Here is a 6758-nt window from a genome sequence, read left to right on the forward strand (position 1 = left end):
AGGGTTTTCATAAAACAACATAAAGATTAAATGACATATTGCTATATAAGTTTTCAGGCTGGAAAAGAAAATTCTCTTAGGTAGTGAGGTAGAATGGAGAAGATAGAAGGGCAATTTCATATTGCATTTTGGCATGATTAAATGTTATTTATGCTTTCAAAATTGTCTGCACCCTTAAGTTTTTCTTTTGCTTGTTTTCCTTTGTCCCACCCTTTGTCATATTCTCATTTTTTCTTTCTCTCCATCTCCCTCACCTATTCTTAAACTTTCAGCCTTAGAATCTGGAGTACTGAGAGTGAAAAGGCGAATCATTTATGTTACATTTTCATATTCCAAGACTTAGTAAGTTCTTTGAGTACATGATCGGCTCCATAGAGTTCTACCTAAATAACTTGTTCCAAAAAAAGAAAACAGAGAATTGGCCTCCCTTTTCTTCAGAGTCCGATTCATAATTGCTGGGTGTTTGCTACTTCCTGGTGTCTTCCCAGATAGAAATCTCTGAGCAGCATTCCTATGCTGTGGAGAAAACATTTGTTTCATAGACACAGGATGATAAATGAACTCTACAAAAGCCCCATTATTCTTCCTTGATAACAAAGAAGCATTCTGGTATAAAAATGCCTCTAAGGATTAGAACCCTGAGGGGAGATCTTGGAGCCAAAGCTAGGGACAAATTAACAGGGTTGGTCTCCCCTCTACCACCCAGGAGGGCACTTATTTACAGCTCGGTATGGTATGGTTTTAATTGCTTCTTCTTTGTTGTGCATTCAAATCTTTCCTTTAATGTGATGGGGTAGTTTCATAAGCATTTATGACCCTCTTTTTCATAGCTGAGTCATTGTGATGGAGGCTCAGTCAAACATGGTGACCAATACACTGCTCATCTTGGTGTACTGATAAACTGGGAAACTGTCAGAAGCTGTAAGTTAAATTTCGGTTCATCATTTCTGAGTACCTTGGTATATCATTACACAAAAGAAGTTGGAACCCTTTTTTTGAAACTCTTTGGTTTGTCAGTTAGAGATTAAGAAATGCAAAGGATTTAGGATACAGACAAAATTAACAAATTTACAAATAACTTATTGTTGTTAATATTGTTAAATGCCATGGAGTTGGTTCCCATTCATAGGGACCCTATACAAGGTTTCTGAGGAGCAGTTGGCGAGTTTGAACTGCTGACATTGCAGTTCAAACTGACCTTATGGACCAATGCCACCAGGATTCCTAAAAGTAATGGCCCTGTATAGGGTTTCCAAGGAGCAGCTGGTGAGTTTGAACCTTAAACTGAATTTGTACTATTCTACAGTGCCACACCAGGCTGCCACAAATTATTTAGCATCTGGAAATTCATAAGAAGCCATGGTGACTTTTTAGATCTGAATAGCAAACCTATGGAAGGATAGTATAAAATGCAGGCTGTATCAATTCACTTTTGAAAATAGTGGGAGCTTTTAAACCTCTGATTCCTTTTATTAGTGTTTAAATCAAAAGGGGAAACACAGATCTGGATTGTTGTGGATTATTTTTGAGGGGCCTCTAGTACCTACTTTTGTTTCCATTTATAAAGTTAAACTTAAGCATTCCACAGGTCTCTCAGTTGGTGGAAATATTCCCAAGTAACTGGCTTTAACAGAGCTCTTGATTAGCATGTTAAATTGTAGTGGAAGCCAGTGATCATTAGTCAAGAATGATTGTGATATTTGACCTTCTGATAGAAATGGGTCCCCATTGTTCCTGAATAATACTCTTCAGGCTTTGCTTTCTGTTCTACTTATATGTTAAACATTTCCAGAACTAGCTAATTGTCATTACCACTAGACATATAATGGAGCAAATTCAAATACTAGAAAGTGATGCTACTGAGACTTCTTAAAGAAAAGGAACATGTCAATGGACCACTTTTCCAGATCTCTTTTTATTTCTTTCTTTCTAATTGTTAAGAAGGATAAAATAGATGCAGGCATGGAGATAGCAAACTGGTGTGGGAAAAAAAGTTGAAGTAACAGATTAATTATGCCAAGACAAACTTTCAAAATAAGGAAAAAACTAAGGAGTCACTGGTAACAATACACAACAAAAATATGGTTTGATTAGTAATGCTAGAGTATGTTGTTGTGTGCCGTGGAGTCGGTTCTGACTCATAGCGACCACTACAGGGTTTCCAAGGCTGTAAATCTTACGGGAGCAGAATGCCTCATCTTTCTTCCGTGGAACAGCTGGTAGTTTCAAACTGCTGACCTTGAGGTTGGCAGCCCAACTCGTAACCACTATGTAGAAAAAGCAATACAACAATGAAAAGCTGTGTTTGAGATTAACGATGATGTCTCTGGTTTAACCTGTGTCACGCCTATGGTAAGATTTGTTGTGGTAATTTTAATGGTAAACATTTGTGGACACAGCTTTATAGCAGTTACCATGAGAAGGATGATGTTTCTCTGCTTCTCAGATATTTACATATGGAAAACACTTCAATATCTTCTCACTTCTTCTTCCTAAAAGATACTGAATTCTCCTTCATTCTGTCTTATTTCCTTGGCAGTGATTGTTGCTATTTTTTCTGTTCATCCATGAAAGGATATCTATCCAATGAGACATGATCATTGTTTTATTGACAGCATTCTCTAGTATGTTGCAATTGTCTATGTACTTGTACAATAATACCTTTGAAACAGCTTCTGTCATACTAGAGAAATTGTGAGAAATTCTTACAAAGAATATACAAGGGTCTTCCTGGATCCATAACTTCCTGTCACATTTAGTTGATGATTAATCATAGGATGTGATCTTATGCTACACATCAGCTCTTTTCTTGTATTGTGCTATTATGGGCACAGTTGTCACCTCTCTTCCTAGGCTATCCACCATATACTGTCTCCTTTGCAATCTCCAACACACAAAATATAGTACTTTGAACTTTAGGGCTGTTTAGAAATAAGGTTAATTAAACAACTGACATATTTTTGAGAGAAAATGAAATGTGATGGTTAGAGATGTGGCCGTGTAGAAAATCTACCTGGATTTGAATTTCTCTTCTGCTCTTCATGAGTTGTATGACTTGTGCCTAACTATAACTGTGAGTTACGTAGTTGCTTCATCTGTAAATATAGTATAGTAATAAGAGTACACATGACTAGGGTTGTTGGGGAAAATAAAATTAAATAAAACTTACAAAAAAAATCACTAAAAAAGTATAAAATCTCAGCAACATTTCATAATGAATAAAATCATCAAGAAATAAGACCATAGAAATACAATAATACCAACAGCACAAGAATGTTGTAGTGGTTGTTGTTAAGTGCTATCGAGTCAGTTCTAACCCTGTATAGGGTTTCTGAGGTGCAGCTGGTGGGTTTGAACTGCTGACCTTATGGTTCACAGTCCAGTGCTGATCCACTGTGTCACACCAGAATGAATCAAGAAATAAGACCACAATAATACAGTATTACCAACAGCATAAGAATAGCCACAGTTATAAAGTAAATTCCAAAGATTTCAGCAGGATGCATGATGTCTTGATCTATGATTTTGGGACTAGCTGACTACCTCTGATATCATCTGTTTCTGGACACAAGCACATTCAAATGTGACCTTTAAGTTTCCAGAGAGTTGACAGGTACAGAGAGAAGATTTCATTTCCTTGAGTTGAGACAGATGGATTCAAAGTTTAATTTCATCAAGCATAAGGATTTCCCAGGAGAACTCGGTATATGACCTTCCAAAGAAGTTCTTAAAAAAAATCTTTAAACTGGTGCCTTTTCCAGTACATTTGATGTCCTGGGATAGATACTGATTGTCTTGGGAGTCTGATATCTGGTTATCAAAGGCCTCTTTAACCTGTGAAATACATTCCTTAGAGTATTGAATTCAAGAGTAACAATAGTTCAAGAATTCTGGTTGAACACGATTAGATATAGCACAAGCAACCTGAGAGTGCCATGACCAGTCCAGGAACTATTTCGTAAGGGGCGAGTTTATGAAATGGTGTGGACCTCGAATTTGCAAGGACCTTGGTCCAAGAGAAATGTAAAGTATTACACAGTTTTTCTAGTTGACTTTTTTTTCCCACCTTTTTTTAAAAGAAAGTTTTTATTGTGAACTGAGTGATAGTTTACACTGGAGAACATCAGTTTTATACCATTGTTTCATTGCCATGATTACAATTTCCTCCATGCATCATCATTCAACAGTATTTGTTTCCATTCACTCTGTTTTTGTTTTTGGTGGGGGAGGAACACAGAAACACTCAGTAATATATAATAACTTAAACAACCAAAGGCCACATTCTGCAAGCCTGCCTCCTGGTCACCAGCACCCAGTCCCTCTCTTTCATGAGTCCAGAGTCCTCAGCTGCTCCCTCTCTCCATGTCCTCTCTGCCTCCATCTCTGGTGTTGCTGCTTCTCTGGATGGGGTACAGAATTCAGCTTGTGATCTTCTCTCTTGAAGGTCCTAGGGTCTTTTATTTCTAGTTGACTTTGTATGATTCCATTAATTATTTCCACCAATAAAGAAGATTGAGGAAGATAAGGCTAATGGGGTATTTAATAAATGGGGAAAAACTTGGCACAGTTCCAATGCTGCTGTGTAGAATTCTTGGTTCTCCCTAGGTGGGTATGATAGTTTTAAGGAGCTTCTTTGCCACAAAGTGGAAGTGCGATGTCAGGGAAAGTTTCCCTGCCATCAGTGTGAAAATCTACAAATTATTGCCAGTACATATTTACAACTATTTAAAGGCAGATGTTAAATAAAATCTGTCATTTAAGCTTAAGCTTTTTGGGAATGCAAAAATGGCAAATAGGGTAATGCATGACAACAAACTTGGCAGCTTCAAAAATCTTTCCAAATCAGTATTATTTTTAAATCTCAATAATTTTAACTCTTCCCAATTTGGAATCTTAGTGTAAGGTTTGCAACATAGGAACATGGAAACAATTAGGTAAAGGCATGTACATATTTGAAGTCCTGGTGTGGCACTACAGAACAAGCACTGGGCCACAAGATCAGTGGTTCAAACTCACCAGCTTCTCTTTAGAAACCCTATACAGGGTCGCTATGAGTTGGAACTGACTCAATGGCACTTAACAACAACAACAACATTTTCTTATTAGGCTTGAATCCACAGCTTGGTAACAGGGCCCTGATAACATCCTTCAATGTTTCAGTTTCATCAGCTTGGGCTGTCAGTGTTTTAGAAGAAATCCTGAAGGTAAATTATGAGGGCTAGAGCATCTTTGTTTTATTCACAATAAGTGCAGAGATGACTTGAGAGGAAGCTTGTTTTCCTGCCACATCGACAAGGGTGTTCCCACTAATCTCTGCAGTTTGACTCACTCCTTTTGATTGATGTGTTTGTATTTTGATTACAGCTATTTCAGAGGAAAGCAGCAAAGCATCCATGGGTCTTTATTGCTTCTGTCACTAAAGGCTTTATTGTTTGTATCATCTCTAGGTGAGGTTCAGTAACATACAGAAATCATGAACAATTCCAAAGACATATCAGGAATCTGTAAAAATAGTAATGGATTTTCCAGAGGCAATTTTACAATGCTGGTAAAGGTAATTAATTCAGCATGATGAACTGAAGTGACTTCAGGGTGAACCTATATAGGGTTTCCAAGGAGCAGCTGGTGAGTTTGAACTGCTGACCTTGCAGTCCAGTGCTTATCCTACAGTGCCACACAGGACTCTAAGTAGAGGTTGTAGTAGTATATTCACTTTGATAGTGAGAGCTACTACATCAAATTTCAGATTGTGTTGTTGTTGTTAAGTGGCATCCAATTGGTTCAAAGACATAGTGGCCCTATACACAACAAAATGAAGTACTGTCTGGTCCTGCACCATCCTCACAACTGTTATGTTTGAACTCAATGTTGTTGCCTCTGTGTCAAATGATCTCATTGAAAATCTTCTTTTTTTCTGACCCTCCACTTTACCAAGCATGATGTCCTTCTCCAGAGACTGGTTCATACTAATAACATTATCCAAAGAATGAGAGACGAAGTCTCACCACCCTATATTCAAGGTACATTCCTGCTGAACTTCTGAGACAGATTTGTTTGTTCATCAGGCTGGCCATGGTACTTTTAATATTCTTCTACAACATTCATCAATTCTTCCAAGGTCTTCCTTATTCATTGTCAACTTTCACATGCATATGGGGTAATTGAAAATAACATGGCTTGGGTCAGGTGCACCTTAGTCCTCAAAATGATATCTTTGCTTTTTAACACTTTAAAGAGTTATTTTGAAGCCAATTTGTCTAATGTGGTATGTCTTTTGATTTCTTGATTGCTGCCTCCATGAATGTTGATTGTGAATCCAAAATGAAGTCTGCAACAACTTCAATTTTTTCTGTTTATAATGATGTTATTTACTGGTACAGTTGTCAGGATTTTTGTTTTCTTTACATTGAGGTACAATCCCTGCTGATGGCTTAAGTCTATGATCCTCATCACGAAGTATTCAAGTTCTCTTAATTTTCAGCAAGCAATAAGTCTTCCTCCAATTCTAATGCCATGTTCTTCGTTATAGAATCCCCTTTGTCAGATTATTTGCTCTGCACATAGATTGAATACACCCTGGTGCACACCTTTCTTGATTTTAAACCATTCATATTGGTTTGTTCTGTTCTTAGGACTGCTTATTGGTATATGTACAGGTTCCTCACGAGTACAATGAAGTGTTCTGGAATACCCATTCTTCACAATGTTATCCATAGTTTGTTAAAATGCACACAGTCAATAAAACACAGGTATACATT

This window comes from Chrysochloris asiatica, unplaced genomic scaffold (genome assembly GCF_000296735.1).
Source record: "Chrysochloris asiatica unplaced genomic scaffold, ChrAsi1.0 scaffold00381, whole genome shotgun sequence".
Lineage (NCBI taxonomy): Eukaryota > Metazoa > Chordata > Mammalia > Afrosoricida > Chrysochloridae > Chrysochloris > Chrysochloris asiatica.